Raw genomic sequence first — 23,269 nt, 5'->3', positions numbered from 1 at the left:
AATGGAAGATTTCTCCCCCATATCCCTTTTAAATTAAAGTTTGATTAGAAAATTATTTTCTTTGAACCATAATTCATTGTCAGTTAACCCCTTGAAATAGCTTTAAAGTAACCTTTTCCTTCTGTATTATCCAGTGTAATACCAACTCTTGGAATTTTTGGTGGGATGTACTTTTTAAAAACTTTATGCCTGCCCACAGTGGAACAAAACTTAGAACAATCCTTCCTCTCCCTTTGACCATATACATCGTGTCACATGGAAGCAAAATTGTGTAGCTGCATTATTTAGGCTGACTTACAGTTTTCCTGTCCCTGTTTTTATTTCTTGACTTTAGAGCATAATATTGTGAAATTGTTCTTTGGGACAGAGCTGTCATCAGGCACATTGGCTCTAGCCTCTGAGAGTCCTGTATCCTTTGTTCTTAGAAGTGAGCTTTTAGAAGCTTCCTTTTACCTCTGGGATGGCCATAGATATCCTGTAAGTACTGATGCTGGTAGTCAGGACTGGGTGGTTCTCCCAGCAGTTAGAAAGTTACAGCTGCTCAAAGCTCTTCATCTTCTGAAGAGATAGCCGTCGCTGCTCCTGTCCCTGAGTTATCTGCCCTGTTGGAAATGAGAAGGACAGGAGGGAGTTCCAGCCTCTCATGGAAACTGAGTTGGAACTCCTTTCCTGTCATGAGTAGAAATCTGTTTGTTACACAGTCTGGTGTGTGGTACTCAGCAGTATCAGAAATATATTTATATTCAACTGCAGAAATGGTGACTAGCATGTGGAGTCCAGGTATCACTGGACAAGTTTTTAGTCTTTAACCTGGCGTTTATTTATCCTATTAAATGCTTGTGTGAAAGTGTAAGGAGAGAGGTAGGATAAGACGTGGGTGCAGAGGCTGTCAGCAGAATTTTCAAACCTCACTTTTGTTCCTGCAATGTGATGTGGTCCAGGTGAGCCCAGAACCTTTTTCTTAGGCTGTGTCTTGATCAACCCTCCCAGGTAATGTAAAATTCTTAATGAGGTAGTGAAGGAATACTGTGGTTACCCAAGGAAACTTTGGGGTCTCATGGCTAACCAGCTTTGCCCTTAGTGGTTTGTCTGATCTTTTGTGGTCTGCAAATTATTGCTTTGGTCTTCACGTGGACCCCTGGGGGCTTCAGCAGTTCAGTCTGTTACCAGTGTTGTGTAGCTTCCCTGACCGTTTGCCTGTTGCTTTTGTAACACAGGCCTTTGGTGATTCCTAAATTAGAATCGTGGGATTTTCCTGTACCTTACATTCTTGTTTCCTTCTTGAAAGTAACTGAATTCTGGGTATTACACAGGATTTGCCCTAGTGGATCAAGCAGTTGATCCATCAAGTGTGCTGTCTCGCCTCTGGCAGTGGCTAATAACCTCCTCTCCTTGTCAGGCAAGCAGTGAGAATTCACAGTTTAGTGCTGAGAGATCCAGAGGTGTGGTAACCAAGTCTCCCAGTTTACCCTTCAGCTTTGATGCAAGCCACCTATTTCCTAAGGTCTTAAGCACCAAGCTGAAAATATCTAGAAATATATGTTGGATGACTTCATGTGCTCCTAAAGTGAAGCCAACTTGACTGACTCTGGTAAGTGCAGATTACTCTGCTGTGCTCTTCACCTCTCAGGCAGGAGGCTGGGTTTCTAAGTAAGTGCCTACTGGGTTTGCCATAGACGTGCATTCTCTTTAAATGATCTAACACGTGGTCCCTTGGCTTATGCCCAATTCTGAGGGTCGTCTTATAGAGAGATTTGATTTTTCTGCTGGAGAAGAGAGCCCTGAGCTGTCTGCAGTCCCTCCAGATGTAGCCTTCCTAGAGAGAGCTGGGAGTTCAATTGGGCCCACTGAGAGCATTATACTTATGTGCCCAGAAAAATGACTGAGTCAGCTGCCACATTTTAAAAGATGAAGGACAGTAATGGGAACACACACCTCTGGGACTGTCCCTGACAAATATCTCTTGTGTTCCTCCTGCCTGTCTGCTTGGATCTCTAGGAAAAGGTGAGTTGTACAGTTATTTCCTTGAGGCTGCATGGAGTGCTAGGGAGACGTTTAACTGCCCTGAAAGGTTTTGGAAGACGGGAAACACAGTAATTTACTACTGAAAGTGAAGATTCAGGAGGGCGGTTTGAACTCAAACAGAACACTTCTCCACTGCAGAAAATCTTTTTTTTTATATGTATTCACAATCTTTTTTTCCATTCCCCTTCCACTCTGTACAGGTTATTAACTGCTGACAAGAAATTCACATCTCATAAATAATGCTTAAGAGCCGTTGCTATATAAATTGAATGTGTTATGAATTGTGATGGGCCTTTTTGTAGCATTCGATGCCTAGAGCAGGAAGAACAGAGGATGTCATTTTCATTAATTTCTAATGAGGTGCCAATTAAAGACAGGGAAGCCGCTCCAAAGGGAAGAGTGGCCAAGCTCCCCTGAATCCTCCGCCTGGGGCTGTCATCCAAACACTGCCAGCAAGCCTTCTCTAAAAATTCCATTAAATCACAGTCTCATCGAGAGCACACAGACACATTCAGCTCCCCTTTGATCTTCAAAAGAGCAATTTGTAAGGCGAGTTCTGAGCCTTCTCACATAGGGAACAGCTAGAGGTGATAGGAATTGTTAATTGCCAAGACACTCCATGGGCTTTCAATAAGGAGGTGAGTTTTGAAGATGAATTCTCCTCTGCCTCGCTGTGACTAGATAACCTTTAAATCAACAATACCATAGTGACACCCTTTTCCTGTGAAATCTTTCTGGGTGCCAATCAGTAAAAGCATGTGGTGAGGCTGGGGTGATACCCTGCATCCTAGTGTATCTTCAGCAGTTTAACTTCTCAAGATGGAAAACAATTGCATAAACATGGATTTATTTGTTTCATTTTCTACTCAGTAGGCAAATTGATCAGCTTGTTGTCTTTACAGGGGTCTTGTCTCTCCAAAGGCCACCTGGAGGGTGTTCTGAAATCTGGCCATCCTCATCCAGTCTGGGCCACAGCACAGCCACGTGGATACTGTGTTTTCTAATCAGATCTTGCATGATGCATACCGCATGGCTTTTTAATCGCTATGCATTGCTTCCCAGAACCACAGAATTAATTTTTAAATACCAGTCTAAGAGCTTGCAAAAGTTATGGCATGTTTTCAGTTGACAGTGACTTACACTGTAAGATGATATGCTCCCTTTTGGGACAACAGTGCTTTTACTAACCTCTTGAGTAATCTGACTTCGTTTACTGCTTTCAAAATAAATTTTATATTCCCTTTAGAAACTCAGAGTGATGCTTTAGCTGGGACCTTTAGTTTGTCGACTTAAAGTGCCTCAGTGGTCCTTTCTGCCTTTTCATTCACTGTCAAGCTGAAGTCAGCTAGCATTTATTGAGATGTGATTTTTCATAAAGCATTTTGCTAGGTTTTGTAGGGAATATAGGAGGTAGAATACAGAATATAGGAGCTCATAGTTTAGGTCAGTGATTTCAGACTTAAGTGGGCATCAGAATTGCACAGAGGGCTGTTAAAACACAGTCTGCTGGGCCCACCCCCAGAGCTTCTGACTCAGTGGGCCTTTTTAACAGGTTCCCAGGTAATAACTGATGCTGCTGGTCTGAGGACCATGTTTTGAGAACCACTGTTCTAGGAGCTTCTCAGTCTGGGAAGCCTCTAAAATATAGAATGTCTGGGCCTCACACTTAACAATTAAATCAGAAATGGTTTCTGGGTATTGTTTTTTTTTACATTTTGGAAATTAAAAGTTTGTCCTGGACCATTTGAAAGTAAGTTGCAAACATTGTGACCCTTTATCCCTATAAACGTCAATGAATATTTCCTGAGAATAGTTATTTTATATAACCGCAGCAGTTATCAGCTTCAGTAAACTGATACTGTTAAATACTTCCATCAGATCTCTTGTCCATATTCTAGGTTTGCTAGTTGATCCAATAATATACTTCATAAAAGCATTTTCCTCCCTTTAGTACAGAATCCAGTCCATGATCAAGTGTTGAATTTAGTTGTCATGTCTCTTTTAGACTCTTAAGCTGGAACATTTTCATTGCCTTTCTTTGTTTTTAATGATATTGACATTTTGAAGGCTGCATTTCTCCACCCTCCTCTGCTTACCCTTCCCAACCCCCCACTTTTTTAAATAGAGCACTCCTTGTTTGGAGGTTGTCTGATGTTTCTTCATGATTAGATTCAGGTTATGTATTCCCAGCCAGAATGCTATGTGGGTGATGTTGTGTCCCCCTCAGGGTTCTTCATTGGGAGGCACGGATGTTTATCTGCATCTCATTATTGATGTTAATTTTGCTTCATTCACCCAGTCTAGGTGTTGCCTGATGTCTCTAAAAATAGTATTTTTGCCCTTGCAACTAGTAAGCAATCTGTGGGAAACACTTTGACTATATAAATGTCCTGATCATCATCAAAAAGGTCTCCTAGATTTAGCATCCATTGATGATTCTTGCCTGAACCAGTCTTTACTATGATGGTTGCAAAATGATGCTTTGCTAACTCCAGTCCTTCTCCTGCATTTACCATTTGCACGGAGCATTCTCCTCCCCCATTTATTTATCTCTTACTGGTTTGGACTCTGGGCTCTTGTATTTTTCAGTGGTTTATAATTCATTACTGTACTTAATTATTTTGTTGCTCAAATTGTCTCAGATTTGGCCGGTGGAAATTCCTTCAAGCTGAATTCTGTATTTTTGTGACATACCTCCTGTTTTTGTTTATTTTAAAAATTAATTAATTAACTTTGGCTGCATTGGGTCTTCGTTGCTGTGCGCGGGCCCTCTCCAGTTGCAGGGAGCGGGAACCACTCCTCATTGCGGTGCGTGGGCTTCTCACTGCAATGGCTTCTCATGTTGTGGAACACAGGCCCTAGGCAGGCGGGCCTCAGCAGTTGTGGCACATGGGCCTAGCTGCTCCACGGCATGAGGGATCTTCCTGGGCCAGGGATCGAACCCGTGTCCTCTGCATTGGCAGGTGGATTCTTAACCACTGTGCCACCAGGGAAGTCCCTGCCTCCCGTTTTTTAAAAAGCATTTTCTTATTCTGTGGCCTAACATGATGTGTTCTGGATGCATCTTGTACTTGCTTAGTCCTGGAATCAGCCACTTTTCCAAGATCCCTAAGCTGATTTAAATAGGCATTCAGAGTAGGAATTTGCTGGTCCTGAGTGGAAGGCAGGCACATGCATGAAATAAGTGGCATCCAGGGCAGCCTACCGTAAGAGTTTTAATCAAGGTACAAGCCATATGTTATAGGAATATGGGGAGGGAGAGATTAATTCCAACTGGAAGATTCTGGACAGGCTTCCACAATATGGGCATTAAAGGAAGGGTGGGACTTAGAAGTGCAGAAAGACAGGATGCTTGGACCAAGCTGGTGTTCTGCAGGTGACCTCTGTGCAGCCCGATGGAGCCTTGTGGTTGAGTGAGGAGAGACTGCTAGAAAAGGAGGGAAGGGATTCCAGATTCCAGGCTGTAGGGTTTGGACATTGGTTTGCAGTGAAAAGCTATCAGTGGTTTGAATGTGGTCAACACGATCTAATTTGACTTTTTTTTTAAAAAATTAAGCACACAGGAAAGCCCGGGAGGCTGTTGAATCTTCTTAGAGGAATGATCTAGGGAGAGTGTGAACTGATTCACAAAGTGGAAAGAAATGTGCACGTGTCACAGCCGTCCCCGTCCACTACAGGGGACTGACTGAGTGGTGAACAGATAGTGATATTCTGAGGTCGAGTGTGGGGCGAGGAGCTGTGGTGATTATGAAGCATGTAGGTGACGTGAAACTACCAGGCTGGTCCATTCCACCAGCATCAGAAACCACCACAAATAAGCCCACATCTAGGCCTTTATTTTAACTCTCTTCCAAGTGTGATTTAAAACTGTCAGGGACATTTGGCATTCTGTCCTATGTCTCAAAGAAAGCGAGGCTATATTTTCTTATAAAAGGCCTTATTCTGTGTACAGAGTTCTAGCCTGGATCTGTCAGAAAACCCTAGTATCCATGGAAACACCTGAGATCCTTTATCATGAACAAATTGGTTTGGTCAGTTAGGTGTTATCATTACTGCCGTTGAGTATCGAGTCCATGCTCTGCAGTGTGTTGTATAGAGTGTGGTGACCAAGATCCCAGCCCTTTAGGAGCTCCTGTTGTTTTATGCTGAGTCTGGCAGTGAAAGGCTAAAGGTTTTCCAGCACTTCTGAGACAGCAGCTGGGTGTTATGTTACCTTACGGCTCAAGAGAAGGAGGTGCCTGCCCACCCTCCCAAAAGCAAAAACAAAAACAAAAACAACAGCAGCAACAGAAAACCTTTGATGGGCGTTACTGTATATATGAGAGCTAAGAGTAATTGAAAGTCTTGAGGCAAATTGAGAAAATTTTCTCCCTTTGCTACTCTCTTCCTTTCACTCTCACTGTACTTTCACCTAAACAAGAGTATGCTTATTTGTAGTCCCCATTTAATCTTTAATGTGTAAGAGTTCTGGTCTAAAACCAAACAGATTAGTCCCTCTGCTGCTCCTCTAAATTGCAAGTTGAGGTGTTAGAGCAAAACAAATCAAACCTTTACTGAACACTAGCTCCACATATTTGGCCCATTAGTTTACCACGTCCCAGAGAGCCAAGCTACCATATGTCCTTTAACAAGGCTGTAGAGAGATATTAGAAACATTAAGAGCTCCCCTCCCCAGCAAAGGAGCATCAAAGACCAAGCTTTTAAAATACAAAATGTGCAGAGCACATTTACTGATGCCTGTGTCACTTCCCCACTCATACCCTACCGACAGGCAAACCAGCAGACCCTTGTCCCATGAAGTGAATATTTTCCATCTGGATAGCAAATTTGCAACTATTTCTATAGTCTAGTCTTAGCAATAACAACACAATAATAATTTAATCAAAACTATTTGGATAGGGCTTCCCTGGTGGCGCAGTGGTTGAGAGTCCGCCTGCCGATGCAGGGGACACGGGTTCGTGCCCCGGTCCGGGAAGATCCCACATGTTGCAGAGCGGCTGGGCCCGTGAGCCATGGCCGCTGAGCCTGTGCGTCTGGAGCCTGTGCTCTGCAACGGGAGAGGACACAACAGTGAGAGGTCCGCGTGCCACAAAAAAAAAAAAAAAGAAAAAAAAAAACCACCACCACCAACAAAAACTACTTGGATAGATTACCCTGTTTTAGGATATTTCTTTATGGAGAGAAAAAAATGGCTTATTGTAAAAGGAAATGAATTTTTTAAATTCTAAGAGTAGATAATTTTAGTTAGTTCTTTGCCTAGCAAGGTGTGTGTTATATGTGTGTGTTTTTTGGATTTTTTGATATATAATTTACATACCATAAAATTCACCTGTTTCATATAGTTCAGTGAGTTTTAGTAACTTTAAGTTGTACAGCCCTTACCAAATTCAAATTTTAGAATATTTCCATTACCCCAAAAAGTTCCCACGTGTCTCATTTTCAGTCAGTCACTACACTCTCCTACCCTAGCCCCAGGCAACCACTGATCTGCCTCTGTTGGTATAATTTTGCCTTTTCTAGAATTTTAGCATCAGTGGATTCAAACAGTATATATATACAGTCTTGTGTGTCCACATAGTATGTTGTTTTTGAGATTCGTCCATGTTGTTACATATCAGTAGTTCATTCCTCTTTAATGTTGAGTATTATTTCATTGTATGGATAATCACATTTGTTTATCCATTTACCATTTGACATACGTTTGGGTTGTTGCCAGTTTGGGGATATTACGAGTAGAGCTACTATAAATATTCATGCAGAAGTCTTTGTATGGACATATGTTGTACCTTCTTGGGTAAATACATAGAGGTAGAATTGCCAGGTTGAATGGTCATTTTCTAAGAAAATCCCATCAGCAGTGTATTAGGGTTCCAATTTCTCCATGATTGGCCAACACTTAATATTGTCATTCTTCTTAACTTTAGCTATTCTAGTGGTTGTGTGGTGCCATCTCACTGTCGTATGTTAACTCATTTCTCTAATGACCAGTGACGTTAAGCATCTTTTTCATATGCCTTTTGGCCACTCATATATCTTCTTTTCTGAAGAGTCTGTTTATACTTCAGATATCTTGCCCATTTTAAAAAGATTTACAGAATTGCCATTTTAACAATATTCCAACCTATGAGTTGGAATGTCTATGAGTAATGTCTATGAGTATGATATGTCTCTCCTCTTATTTAAGTCTTCTTTAATTTCATAGCAGTGTTTTATATTTTTCAGTTTCCATTCTTTGTTAAATTTATTCATAACTATTTTAGTTTTTTGATGCTACTGTAAATAGAATTTAAAAATTTTATTTTCAGATTGTTCTTTGCTGCCACTTTGAAGTGCAGCCGGTTTTTGTATATGATCTTTTATCTTACTAAAGATAAAAAGTAAATTTATCTCACTAAAGATAAATTTAGCAACCTTACTAAATTCACTAGATTCCCTTAGGGTTTTCTGTATCCATGATCATGCCATCTGCAAATGAGGGCAGTTTTACCCCTTTCCAATCTGTATGCCTGTTACTTCTGTTTCTTGTGTTATTGCACTGGCTAGGACCTGTCGCATGATGTTGAATAGACGTGTTGAGAATGAACTTCCTTGCCTTTTCTTTGATCTTACATAGAAAGCATTCAGTTTTTTACCATTTATGTCTGATTTAGCTGTAGATTTTGCATAGCTGTTCTCCATCCTGACAAAATTCAATAGTTGTTACCTGTGGAATACATTGTAGGAAAACATAGGAAATGTTCAAATACATTCTCCCAAAACAGCTGATACAACTCATGGTGAGCTACGATGTGACCTAAAAAAGGTGAACAAAGGCGTGTTTTAAAGACTTCTCCTGTCCCATGCTTACAGTTGAAACACATGCCCTTTGTTCAGAGTCCTAACGTGTCTGTCCAGCCATAGTGGGGAAAGCCTGTGACCTGAGGGCACTCCTCTTTTTTCAAAACCAAAATCGTAACAGATTTATAACCCAAGATGCCATTCTGGGTTATTCTCACTTGAGATAATGAAAGCAAACCACACTGAGAAATGCTTTGTTTGAATTAAATGCTTTTATTACTGCAATACAAAATCACAAAAAAATCGTGGGTAGATGGGTAATAGAATCACGTACCACCAAGATGAGAGGAAGCCTTAGCAGTCATTTAGTCCAACGCCCCCTCCCCCATTTTTTTGTTTGCTTGTTGTAAACGAGGAAACTAAGGCCAGAAAAGTTGCCACTAGCCTCGTATCACACCTGTGTGCTAAATGTTGTTATTTCACGCAGGCTTTGATCTGAAACTCAAGGACTGCTGAGGAGTTTCTGACCAACATAACTGCTCACAGCAGAGCCCACTCTCCCTCCCTTCAGCATAGCTTTCAGCCCCCACTGACTACAGCTTCTTGTCACATATTCTTGGCCATCCCTGGGGGACTTCTGTTCTTATCTCCTCTGAAGTACCCAGAAGATTTCTTGGTCTTTCCTCCAGATTAATACACCTGACTCTCTTAACCTCCTCTTAGTTCAGCCTCCAGAACCTTGTTCAGGACTTGGGACTCTTATATGGACTCTTCACAGCAAAATGTCACCAAATTAGACCAGTTGTGGTAAAAATAGTATTTACTCAAAATAACAGGGTTAAAATATTATTTCTTTCAGAATTGATATCAAATTGTTCACAAAGGTGTTGCTAAAGAAATGTCCTTTCTTGTGCCTTTTATGTGTGTAGTTAAAACTAATTTGTGTTTAGTACATTGTATGCAGATATCTGCTAGTAAACACTCTCTGTCATCATACTATATTCTTATGTGACTCCCTCTTGAGTAGAACTTTTTTTTTTTTTGAGGTACGCGGGCCTCTCACTGTTGTGGCCTCTCCCGTTGCGGAGCACAGGCTCCAGACGCACAGGCTCAGCGGCCATGGCTCACGGGCCCAGCCGCTCCGCAACATGTGGGATCTTCCCGGACCGGGGCACGAACCCGTGTCCCCTGCATCGGCAGGCGGACTCTCAACCACTGCGCCACCAGGGAAGCCCTTGAGTAGAACTTCTTAAAAAGTGCGGGCCTCAGACCAGCACTTCAGAGTCCCTGAGTAGGTGGGGATGCGTCTTTGGAAAGCAAAAATGCAGTTGCTCAGGCAATTCTAATATACCCCAAAGTTTGATACACTGCCTATACACTTAATAGCTCATTTCTTCATAGGAAATGTAAAGGTAATTTAAGACAAAATAGTTACTAGAAATTTCCAATGAGGTCATGCACGTCAGAGGTTTTATGTCAGATCTAGGCAACTCCATTCTCTTTCAATCAGAGATTTACATCTTCTGAGTGTTTTAACACATGCCTTCCTCCACTGGTCTCCTCTCTCCTGCTAGATTCTAAAATACTCAGAGAGCAGGACCATGTGTTGTTCTGTAGCTTCCCACTGCCCCTGTTAGAGTTATGTGGCCTATAGTAGGTACCCCATCTGTTATTATTTCTTGTAATAACATACAAGAAAAAATTAGAAGTCAATGAAATGTGGTGTTCTGGTGAGCCTGCTGGTTTTCTTTAGGGGAACGTCCTTTTGTGGTAGTGTTTGAAGGCAGGCCTAAGCAGGTGAATGGGAGAATGTCTGGCCCAGTCTCCATGGAAATTCTTCTTTTTTTAAAAAAAAATTATTTTATTTATTTATTTATGGCTGTGTTGGGTCTTCGTTTCTGTGCGAGGGCTTTCTCTAGTTGCGGTGAGCGGGGGCCACTCTTCATCGCGGTGCGCAGGCTTCTCATTGTCGTGGCCTCTCCTGGTGTGGATCACGGGCTTTAGACGCGCAGGCTCAGTAGTTGTGACGCACAGGCTTAGTTGTTCCGCGGCATATGGGATCTTCCCGGACCAGGCCTCGAACCCGTGTCCCCTGCATTGGCAGGCAGACTCCCAATCTGCGCCACCAGGGAAGCCCTCCATGGAAATTCTTGATGCTGGCGTACATGTACAACCTGAGGGTTTCCCAATGGAATAATTGACTTAAGGAATAAGGTTTGGAGAGAAAACCTTAGCATTATTTATTTTTACATACTTTTATCTGCCTTGAATTTTTATTGGTAGAGGGGGAAATATCAGGCGAGACAGGTATGTTATAAGAGCAGCATTGCTTGCTTGGTCTGATTAAAATTATTTGATATGCTTTTGGTTTAATTAAATACTCAACTTTGGGGATGGGTGTATTTGCCTAAATAAAACTGGTGATTCATCTTGCACATGAATAAGATGGGCTCTTTGGGGCTCACAGAAACTACAGGTCACAGACCTACTGTGTATAACCACACCAGTCTCTCACTCCTGCCTAGCAAACCTATCACTCTCTGACACAGAGTCCAAGCACTTAAGGGACTTAGAAGTTATCCATCTGGCGCCAGTCCAACTCCCTGAACTAATGCTGCAGAAACTACATCAGCATTGCCCTGCCCTGGCAGGTAATCCAGCCACCATGTACATCTCCAGCCTGGAGGGAGTGAGGCCTGTCTTGTTGCAGGCAGCTTAGACTGACTAGGTGCTTCCTCCGTTGAACTAAAACCAGCCTCCGTACATGACATGTCCTCATTCCTCCTCACTCTGCCCTCTGGAGAGACCTGTCACAAATCATCTTCCTCTCCTGCAAGGCTTCTCTTCAGATATTTGAACACAGTGGCTTTGGCTTTCCAGCACCCCAGTCCCTTCCAGTAGCAAGTTCATTCACGGGGACTGAAGAATAGTGTGGGGACATCAAGGGCAGGGTGGGGTACAGGAATGCCAGACTGGGCTCAGTGCTTGTCTCCATAGTTTTCCTCATCAGAGGCCGTCACAAAATATGAGAGTCTTTTTAATAAAACCTTTCACCTGCTGATCTCCTTGTGGGACTGCTCAAAAGTCTTCTGTGGAGTCCATGGTTGGCCTCTGTTGCTGTAGTTCTCAGAACACACTGAAATTGACTGCATGTCTGTACTTCCTCCCAGACCATAAGCACTGGAGGACAGGGACCATATTGTGTTCTTTAGTAGCTCTCTGCCCTGCTATATAGTACCTGGTGTGCAGTGTTGCCTGAATGAGTGAATGGATGAACCCTGTACCACTGCAGTTGTGATCCTCTGGGTGAAGGAAGAACAGCTTTAGGGCTTCTCTGGTGGCGCAATGGTTAAGAATCCACCTGCCACTGCAGGGGACAAGGGTTTGAGCCCTGGTCTGGGAAGATCCCACGTGCCTCAGAGCAACTAAGCCCATGTGCCACAACTACTGAGCCTGCACTCTAGAGCCCGCAAGCCACAACTACTGAGCCCACGTGCTGCAACTACTGAAGCCCACGCGCCTAGAGCCTGTGCTCCGCAACAACAGAAGCCACTGCAAAGAGAAGCCCGCACACTGCAACGAAGAGTAGCCCCCGCTCACCGCAAGTAGAGAAAGCCTGCGCGCAGCAATGAAGACCCAACGCAGCCAAAAAATAAATAAATAAAATACATTCATAAGAAACAAAAACAATAATCTTTGAAGAACAGCTTTATTGAGCACCAGCTATGTGCTGGATGCCTGCAACTGTGTTATATCATTTGACTCTTACAAAAGCATGGTTGGACAGATGGTACTCCCTTTTTACAGAGGTGAAACTCAAGCTTTGAAGTTAAGTAACTCAGAAATATTAGGGAGCACTTGAACCCAGGTCCGTTGAGCTGCCAGAATCTCACCACTTTTTCATGTTCCCACACTGGCCCATGGGGTGCCCTGAACAGTGAGGGTATGACTGCAGCATGAGTTGTCTCTATTTTCAGCTGTATAGTTCTTAGCAGTTCCTTGAGCACTTCCCCATCTCAAGGAAACATTCATTGGTAACAATTTATGCGACCTCCTGTCTGGGAACCACTGTTCCATGTGACACTTGTTGCTCCATCTAGATGTGATGCTTCTGGAGGACAGGGTCCATGGCATTGCCCCTTTTTTGTCCCCCACTGCGCCTGGATAATGAGAGACACAGTGGCACTTAATTCTCATTGACGTGTTTGTTCCATTTTCTCCTGAGTGCGAATTCATGTCCTCATTTTCCTTGAAAACTTACCTCCTCCAGGATACCTTATGCAGTTGACCTCTCCTCAGTGCCCCCGATTTATTACACATAGCTGGATTGTATTGATTTTATTTGCAGTTGATTTCTTGCTTTGCTTCTTGTGTCCTTCAGCATTTTCTTCTCTGTGCGTCTCCAGCTGTCTTAAAAGCCGGGAACTAGTGACTTCTTTTTTCCCCTTCTCCTCCACCCAGCCCCTAGAATAGAGCTCTGTAAACAGTGCACAGATGACCAATAAATACTCTTGACTCCTTGAGTCTGATAGCTTCTTTCCCTTCCTGGACTGACAGCCCAACACTGGAGCTTGAATCCTTTATTTATTAGGTGAGATTTCTATAGGACCTTTCCTCTGAAGAGATCAATATCAGTGAAGTTTGTTTTTGCTTCTGGAAAGTGCTTTTAGCTAAGCAGACTGAGGTTCTGACAAGATCACATGATAGTCCTTACTCCTCACCTCTTGGCCCCTGAAGATGCAGACTCCAGGAAAAGCCTTGCCGCTTCAAGTTTTGCTGCTTTGTTGTCGGAAATGAGCCTGAATAAGACTGTGGCAGATAGCAGCACAGCTCTGCAGTGTTGGTTGACTTTGTAGCCAGCGTTACCAAAAGAGGACTTGCATTTGGGGGGCGGGGTGCTGCTGTCTTCTGGAAGGCAGATATGGAGAAGGCCGCCCACTAGCCAGAGCCCCAGGCACAGTGGTGGAGGGTTGTTGGCTCTCACACAGTGCCTGGTGTTGCTAGAACTGTTCAGCCTCTGAGACTCCAAGTCACCCTGCCAGGCGGCTGGGTCCCTGGGAGGGACCCACGAAGGGCATGAGACCCAGAGACTGAAAAGAAACAAGTGCTGGTGAGGCAGGGAGGAAGTGCTGAGAGCTGGTGCTCTCCTAGCTGGTGGGAGAGGAGCTGTCACGCTGCAGATGTGGGTGGTCAAGACTGACCGTGAGATATTGGAGCAGAGTTCAGAGGCCACAAACTGAAAAGGGTAAGTGAGTCCGCCCTATAATTTATTGGAGAAGTGCCTAAAGTAATTGGATCAGCTGGCTTGTCTAGGAAATTTCTCACCTTTCCACGTCTCCTTATTTGTTAAGATGTTATTCCCATCCCTGTTCGGAGTTAGGCAGAACCCAGTAGGGAATGAAGGCATTTACTGCAGGCTTAGCATAGAGGTGAGGGCAGCAGCATATAGAGGCTGCTTGGTGTGGGTACTCAACATCACCAAACTTGACCCGCCCTTGAGCCTGCAGTCCAGAAACTACCCTCTGCTGTCAGATCAGGAGTTAAGGCAACCATAGTTACTGAGGCACAAAAAAGAAAAGGGAAGAGAGCAGAAGTTGAGGTGTGGTGGTGGTGGAGAATCCGGGCATTGACTCATGGGGTAGTGTGAGCTTGGGAGGGGCCGCTGCTTATTCCCTCCTGTGATTTGAAAGGTGTTCTCTTTCTCTGTTGTCCCCTGTGGAGTTGAGAGTTTGGGCCACCGAACTGTCTAGTTTATTTTCTACCCCAGTGCCTGGGACATGGTTGGACAGAGGGGACGACAAGAAGTGCCCCTCTTTGCTTTGGGTACCTCACCAACTGCTGTACATGTAAAGTGTACAGTTCCTGGTGGATACCTGGGAGACAGGTGACCCTGGCCTGTGGGGACCTCCCCCAGTGGCTCTCTTCCGCAGCAGCCAGCCAGGCCTGCTGTAGTTATTCCAATGAGTCCTCCAGAAGAGTGCTCCGGGGCTGCGGGGGAGCGGGGGGAAGTGTTCATGCAGGTGTCAGATGATTTTCTCTAGCCAAATTTTCTGTTAGGTATTGGTCAAGACACTGCTTGTAATGCAGGAGATGGGTTGTTCTTACGCCGTAGAGTGGGAGGTGGCAGGCGGTGGCTGTGGCCGTTGAAGACATTTGCTGTGGGTCAAGGAGGCTTAACTAGTGACAGCCCATTTGCTCCTCAGGGAGCTCAGGAGCGGGCCTCTTCCTCCCTGGATCGTCGTGAGGACGCCCGCTGTGCAGCAACAGGCTGTTGCTGTCCAGTGAGACAGAAGCTCCGAGTCAGCACGTGATGGAGTCTGTGCATCCTTGTGATTAATACCTATGATGACATGTGTTCTTCAGAGCTGTGCACCTCGGTTACAGATTGACCAGGAGGGGGAAAGTTCCAGACACACAGATTACAGGGCCAGCTTTGTGTTAATTCTCTTGCATCAATTAAATTGCTCTTCCCTTGAACTGAACTGCTACCCCAGGATTAATTTTCCTTGGAATCTGGAGTAATTGACCAAAATACTAGGGTAGAAGAGGAAACGAATGTCAGTGGGAACCTGTGTGTTTACGTTCAGTTCTTCATTATCTGTACTTGGCACATTTGTGATCATGAGTTACAGCAAAGTTTTAATTCCAAGAAAGCATCTAATGCCATCTTGGACATTTCTGGGTTGCCTCTCAGAGTGAGCTCAGCAAATATAGGCTCATATTAATAACAGCAATAGAAAAGCATAATTAGGAAAGTAAACTTGCTACTGCAAAAAAATTTAAAAAAATACATCCAAAGCCAAAGCCAGACAGTAATCATCTTTACATTGCGTTTGCTGTACCCTGTTCACCCAGGTGGTTGGAAGTGAACTGTGTGGTGGTGGTCCTCTCCAGGAAAGGGGGCGAGGGCACAGTTACCAGCAGTAAATGTTCTTTTATTTTTTATATATATTTAAAAATTTACTTTCTTCTTTCCCTCCCTCCCTCCTCTCTCTTTCTTTGGCTGTGTCAGGTCTTAGTTGTGGCATGCAGGATCTTTCGTTGTGGCGCATGGGCATCTCTCTAGTTGTGGCTTGTGGGTTTTCTCTCTCGAGCTGTGGCCGCACGCTCCAGGGTGCATGGGTTCTGTAGTTTATGGCACGTGGGCTCCTTGAGGCGCGTGAGCTAAGTAGTTGCAGCGCACGGGCTTAGTTGCCCCACAGCATGTGGGATCTTAGTTTCCCCACCAGGGATTGAACCTGCATCCCCTGCATTGGAAGGCGGATTTTCTTTGTGTAAAGAAATTTTCTTTGTGTAAAATGTTGTGTAGCAGAAAGAAAGCCATGTGAGTAGGAGGAAGGAGCAGGGGAGGAGGGGGCACCCAGCCTTGAAACCAGCTGAGTGAGTTGTACTGTGTAAGGTGCAAGGGGCAACAACAGCTGGAAGAGCTATCCTGGTAACAGCCAACCTTCCTTGAGTCGAGGCTTCAGCTGCTCTAGTCTTTAGTGCCCGTAACAACCCCGTTAATAGGAGACACACCTGAAGGTCTGAAAGGCTAAATGGCTTACTAGCAGCACACAACTGTCAAAGCAGTGCAGCTGGAACACGAATCCAGTACTTGGGCTCCAGAGCACAAGATCCTCACTGAATTATCCAGAAAGAGAACTTGAGGTTGCCCTAAGGGACATGCCGTAGCAGCAGGGGTGGGACTAAGCCAGAGGTTTCTCCCAATGCCGGTCTGTCATCTCTGTCCTCCCCTGTGACCCCAGAATGTGGATTGTTGAAAGGCCAGCAGAGAAAAATGGGGTGAGTATTCCTCTCTTTTCCAGGTGTTGTTCTAGAGAGACGCATGGCATCTGCAGTCTGGTGTCCCCCGACGGCATTGCCACTTGGCCATTCTGGACTTGGATGAACTGGCTCTTGCCAGTGTAGCCTTCAGGGGTGGCGAAACAGGCCACAGTTCTCTGCTGAGCCGTGTGTGAGGAGCCTGGCTTTAACTAAGTTGCCCCCGTGGGCCCAAGCTTTGCCCTTGGCCGCTCTTGGGTAGGATGGGTTTGGCCCTTTTTTTGCCTCCACTGCAGCTTTGGAGTTGGTTTTCTAGGAGACCTCTCTGAGAGGATAATCTTTTACAGGACAAGGAAATACTGAAAGAGAAGGCCAACAAATCAGGAGCCTGCGGAGAGGAGGATAAGGTCGCCCCCAAAAAAGAAGTTTCCTGCTTGTACCTCACTATTCTCCTGAGGCCCCAGAGAGGTGGGGGTGGGCAGAGGCAAGAGGAGGCCAGGAATGCAAGCACCTTCTAGGGCTTTTGGATGCTAAAAAGTGCCCCAGCTCCTAAGAGGCTGACGCTGGCTGCCTGCTTTCAGCTACTGAAAGGAAATGTTTGAAAGAGCAAGTCATTATTCCTGTGGCAGAAGCTGCCTTGAGCCATTTTCTCTCAGTTTTAAAATATATGTTCATCTCTAGGTAAAACAGCCTAGCACAACGTGAGCCTGCAGCCAGCCCCCTTCTCCTCGTGCACCGAGGGGTTACAGAGCTTGCTGGGGGAGGGTTCTCAGGTCAAAGCTGAGGGCACAGTTTCCTTCCTGGTGCGGGCACCTGGACCCCAGGCCCGGCCCACCCCTACCTGCCACATACACCCTGTGGTAAAAATAGGGTAGGCTTTTCCTGGGTGGAGGCAGGAATGAAGGGTGGAAGACTTGTTCTCTGGACGTCGGATGGTAGAAGGAGATGTTCCTGGGAGAGGGCGAACATTCCCCACGGACGAAAGGAAGGAGGTCAGAGTTTTTGCAAGAATGAAGCAGTCTGAAGAGACGGCAATAAAGGACACCAAGAATGGTGGATTTTTCTATACTTGGGAACTGACGTGTGCACACACCGTGTCGGGAGCTTCATTAAGCTGGGCCGTGACGGCGCGGCTCGCCTTCACCACCGGCCGCTCCCAGGGCCTTCGCGAGTGCTCTTTGCGTGGGCTTGTGTATCTTTGCCTTCTGTCACAGTGCTTTTTGTTGTAGTGTTTAGCTTGTATCTAACTGACGTTTTAATTGATTTGGGGGAAAAAATGATTGCTTCTGTTTTAGAGCTGTCTTGGTATTGTTCTGTGGTTTTTACTGAATTGTTGAGTACACTGGGCTCTTCTAAATTGCATGTTCTCCTTCCCCTTGGAAAAGAGACTGATGCCTGCTTGGTGGTTCACTGTGGCTTTGGTTCCAGCTCCTTGGGCCGCTGACTCTGTCCATCCACCCATTCTCTCCCCCAGCCCAGCCGAGCACTGCGTGAGCTAACTCAGTGAGCCACGATCCAGTTCTTTTTCTTGGAGTGTGATTGCTTTTCCCGCCTCCATGCAAAGTCAGGGAGGGAGGAGAATGTAAAACAGACGCGTTCCATTCCCGAAACACCTGTGGCTGCTTTGCCTGTACCATGGGCCTGATGAGAGAAAATGCATTAAGCTCCTTTAATGCATTTCTGTGCTACAAATTCTGCCTTGGGCATTGATTGGGTCAGCGGACATGGTGTAATCCAGGGATTGCTGCTGGTGGGAGTATAAATGGTTAATGCTTTCCAACAGGCTTTCCTGTACCCACCTGCTGTTCCTAACATGTACTTACAAATGAGCTGTGAGGTCAGTTAGCTGTCCTGAGTTTTAAGAAACTTTTTTGTTGTTGGAAAAATGTGATTCTTTTCTTCTAATGTGCTTGCCTGGTTATTTCAGACACGAGTCGGTATATTTGTTGCTTATGTTTGAAGTAGACACTTCAGATAGCAAATGGTACCTATTGACCTGAGATTTGGAGGCTGTGTTACCTAGGTTTCTCAGGGAGCTTTGGGAGGCCTTGGGTGGGCTCTGTTTGCTGTTTGGATAAAAATATCAAGGTGCATTCTCTGATTTACCTCCTCCCTGGACACATCTGCCTGGGGCTTGTTGCTGGTGGGCAGGCACCGGGAACAGACGTGCAGTCTGGATAGTGCGTACACGCATGGCGCTGCCTGAGGCTGCACACCTGGAGATCATTTTACGGTGCCTCGGTCCACAAGGCTTGTCAGTATTTTTAGGTTCTGCTTGAACCTCTGACGATCTGAAATTCAAATGAGCAAGAAAGTGTAAAATATTTCTTGTGAGTGAGGTGAGAACACCGGAGCAGCTGGAGCCGAGGCCCACCCTGGTCTGAGGCTTCACTGAAATGGCCACTTTGGGAGAGCCCCCGAGTGGGGGGATCTGCAGGAAAACAAATGTTTAATTAATTAAAGTCCACAAGTATCCAGAGCTGCCCAGTTTTGTCAACTTTTAAATGGTGCTTTTTTACTCCAAGATAAAGCCAATGAGCAACATTTCTGTCTGGCAGGGACTGAATAAAAATGTCAAGGGTTCAGACTTTGTGAATTCTGGCATCGCTTTCTCTGTCTCCTTTAGGAAATTCCATGGGAAAAAGACAGTTCCAACCCCTGCTCAGTTCTTAAGGTTCAGAGGGAAGCACTGGCCTGGGGATCCGGGGCCTCAGCCAGGGGTAGGGGCTGTACTGCCTGCGGGGTGACAGGTTGGCTCCGCCCTCGGTGCTCCAGCTCCTCCTCCACACACCTTCCCCACCCCCAACACCACAGTGGTGCCTGAGGATGGGGGGGGAGTTGGGGGGAAAGGGGACTGGCCTATGAGGCCAATTATCTGGTTCAGCTGCCCCCAGGGCCCCTGCCTGCCAGCACGGCTGAGAGGTAGTGACCCTTTCTCCTCAGGCCCTGGGTGTTCCTCTTGGGCAGTGATTGTCAATGATTTTTGTCAACAAGTAAGTGAAACAGGAAATACTGTTACAACTTTGTAGCACTTAGTCAGGTATTGGGTGTTAGTTATATCATCTTTGCTTAATGATGGCATTTGTCAGACTGTTCTCAATCCTGGTGTAGAGTCTCAAAATACCCACACCCGTCTCTGTGTGAGCAGAGGTGAGATTTAGCTATGGATGAGGGCGTCTGAATGAAATGGATGACTTTCAGATGTTAGCTTTAAAAGCTGAAGTTTGGTTCCCACCAGATGAGCATTTTTAGAAACCTGCATGTCAGACCTTTATGAGTCTTGGAAGAGTGAACCTTGGATCCATTTTCTGCCGGGAATGTGTTTTTAGAGATTTAAGGTGTCGAGCATCTTCAGGTCTGTGTGGCCTGTGGCTCTACACCAGGAGGGCTGAGACCAGGTGTGCTTGTTTATAACCGTGAGCGGCCTGCGCTGAAATGCTTGTCCTCCCACAGGAATCCCCCGGCCTCTCTGTTCAGGGTGAGGGTGACCTGAGTGTGCTGCCTCTGCGTTTCTCATTCACATGGGACCCTTTCAGGACAGAGGGTTAAGATAGGTCTTGAATTGTACTTTTTGCCTTTTGCCTGCTCTGCCCCCTCTGTTGCTGTCCACAGCCACAGCGCCCTGGGAGGAGCCCTGCGCGGTTCAGCCCCTGTGGCTCCCTGGGCAGGCCTCTTCGTCCAGCCCTGAGGCTGCCTGCTCAGTTGAAGGTGTTTTCGAAATGAGGGTGTAGCTGCCGGAGACCTTGCTGCGTAGCTTGCAGAACGGGGGCAGGACGGCTGACTGGTCTCACCTGTGCTGGTCGGGCCTCCTCCTCTCCCCATGCCCAGGATGGCCTGTCAGGAGCCAGGCAGTGGCAGGTGGAGAGGGGCCTGGAAGGTGGGCCGTGGGACCCAGTGCTTAGACAGCTCTTCTGCACCCTTGCCTTTTAATCAAGGGCTCATCCCAAATTGCTCTTCTGCCCTGACAAACAAAGAAACACCCACACAAGTTCTTGAGCGTTTTGTGAAATTTAAACCACATTTAGTATTATAGGCTGATCTTTTTTCAAAAACTTTTGCCTTGGGTGTTTTCCTCGCTTTTGGGGGGGTGGCATCCTTTTAATCATTATCCTACTGCTTATCTCTCCAAAGCACTGTATGTATATAGGTATCATAAGCAAAAGTATATTGAAATTGTTTTTAATACTACATGATGCTGATCTATGTGACCATAAGGAGGGTGTAGATATGAATTGTACATATGTGAGTGAGTTTGATAATGATATATAACTTTTTAAAATCGGGGAGAAAGAATTTCATGATACCCTGGGTAGTAATACCAAAGCCCCTGTCGCAGCTCTGCTGATCAGTTCAGTGTCCTTTCTGCTTTCCTTCCCTCTGGACACTGCCTTGGCTGACCCACTCTGGAAAGGCCCCACTTGGTTTCTAATAAACGGCATGAGGAAGTGTTGAGGCTGTAAATCCCCTTGTGCTCTAAAACTGTGTTCATCACTGAAATGAGAACAATCTGCTTCCCCAGCAGCCTAACTCACTTCTCTCCATATGCCCAGCTTGGTCTCCAGATTTCAGAGAATAATTGAACGTTCATGACACTTGAGTGGTTTCTGGAAACAGGTCTGTGGGTATCGAGAGAAGACAATAAAGACTCACCCCCCCCAGTCACCCCCGAATGCTTTCCTGTATCCAGAACAGCCCACCCCAACTACTGACACCAAAGTACATTTAGCCAATTGGCTGCTGTCGGTGCGTAATACCTACTCAGCATTTGGGACAAGTTCCAGCATGTAACTTCCACTTGGTGAGTGAACTTGACAGGAGAGGGAATTGAGCTTAATTTATATCATCTAATAACCTCAGTGCAGCAACTTGGGAAGTTAGCCTTCCAAAATTTCCCCCAGACTTTTCCCCAGTGAATTACAATGCCATATATTGTAAATTTCACCAGCTCTGCTCCCTGCTGAACTGGTAAAAATTTACCTGCTGTTCAGTGATTTTCACCTTTCAAAAATCAAAGGCAAGTGTCAAGCAAGGTGTGTCTGACAGAGGTACACAGGACTTGAGTAGAGAAATAAGGTGTTTTTGGCTGAATGGAGAATCCTTGGGTGGGTAGAGAGAACATCCAGGAGCTCCTGTGGTGGTTGTGCCCTGTTTCCTTTTCCAGACAGAACCTGGGGCTCTCAAGTCCACCCACCGAGTTGGTGGTCCCCAGGAGTTGGCGGAAGGCGAACTAAAGCAGAGTTGTCAGGGGCGTAGTGAGGGCAAGATTGGAGCCTCTTCCCTCCATCCCAGTCTGCCTTTGACTAGTGAGGTGTTAGACTGAGCCAGGGCTGAGTTAATTTCAGGGGCAATCCATTTCCTGCTACTTTTATTCAGCCAGCACCATTCATCAGGAGAGGAGAGCCCTTGGGACCCTCTTCTGCATCATCCCAATATCTTGAAGGAAGGGAAGCAGGGATCTTCCCACCCCTAATTATAGATGCTGAAGGTATAGAAATATGTCAGGACTTGGCGACAGAAATGCCTCCACACACTTCCTGCTGCCACACAGCTGGTACCCCTACCCCAAACCCCGACCTGACAGCAGGTTCTCCCCGACCAGGTGGGCTTTGCTCCAAAAAGATGATTGTGCTTGTTAGATGCAGGATGAATATTGAGGCCATCCATGCTTCTGCTGTGAAATCCTTTAGGAGAAAGACAACTGGTATCCAATACCTTCAAGTAATGAACTTATCAGTAAATATAACACACTAGCTCATTAATCTTAACGTTGCTTTTGAGCCAAGTGGGAGCTCAGCTTCTCAGGAGACAAAAATTTCATCTCTGTTTCTTTCCTTAAACCTAGTCCTAATTTAGAGTCAAACATATTGCCCTGCTCTCCCTGGGAAGCAGTTAATAACGTTTTTTTTTTTTTTTTCTGTACAATGGATGGTCCAGGCTCGGCCTGGTTGCTCAGGCCGCCGTGGGCACCTGTCCGTACTCAGCATGAGCTGAAGGCATCAGAGCAGGGCTGTGAGTGTCAGCTGAGGAATATTCTCTGGGTAAAGTTGATCTTAAAAGTTAGGGCTTTTGAAATCGTTGTCCATCATGGCCAGTCTTTGCTTCAACTTCTGATATCCTTCTAAAATCACTGCCTCCACCCCTCTTCTCTGAAAAGAATTGAGGATGGGGAGAGGGACGAATCACAGTTTGCAAGTGGTGGCTGTCCATTCACTCTGGCTGCTGGGGTCTGGGCTTAAAAGAGAGAAATCTCTGAGAAGGGATGATGTTTGCTTGGAGAATAAGTGAGGAGAGCATTGGCCTGGGGGTGCTGCTCTGGGATGCCTGCCCCAAGTGTGCAGGGAGAGGTGGTTTAGGAAAGGATTCCAGCTCACTGCAGGTCAGTCCTGTGGACCTGGTCTAGGCCCGTGGGACCTGGAGGTATGACCAGATGCAACTGTTGGGATGAGATGATGGGGAGGAGCCAGCCCAGATCTCACGCCCCCTCCCCTGAAAGAAAGGGCCAGACAGACCCAGGGAACATCGGGTGACTGTCGCTGTCACACGTCCACACCCCCATCAGCACTCCTAGAATTTGACCAGAAGGGGAGAATGGGCCACATCCTGACACAGCTGTGTTCCCTTTGTCCTCTGAGCCTCTCTGCTGACAGCCTGAGGGCCTCCTCCTTGTTTGCTACCAGAGGGGTTTCATCTGTGTCTCTACCTG

General features: G+C 45.8%; 1 protein-coding gene across 3 annotated transcripts in view; it reads left to right on the top strand.

Annotated features, from left to right (window-relative positions):
* ZFAND3 (zinc finger AN1-type containing 3) overlaps positions 1 to 23,269 on the top strand; it is a 323,831-nt gene that overhangs the window by 297,507 nt on the left and 3,055 nt on the right. The gene's annotated exons all lie outside the window — the stretch shown is intronic.

The sequence above is a fragment of the Pseudorca crassidens genome, chromosome 10 (genome assembly GCF_039906515.1).
Source record: "Pseudorca crassidens isolate mPseCra1 chromosome 10, mPseCra1.hap1, whole genome shotgun sequence".
NCBI lineage: Eukaryota > Metazoa > Chordata > Mammalia > Artiodactyla > Delphinidae > Pseudorca > Pseudorca crassidens.
The sequence above is the reverse complement of the archived record's forward strand: the minus strand, read 5'-3'. Positions and strand labels throughout refer to the sequence as shown.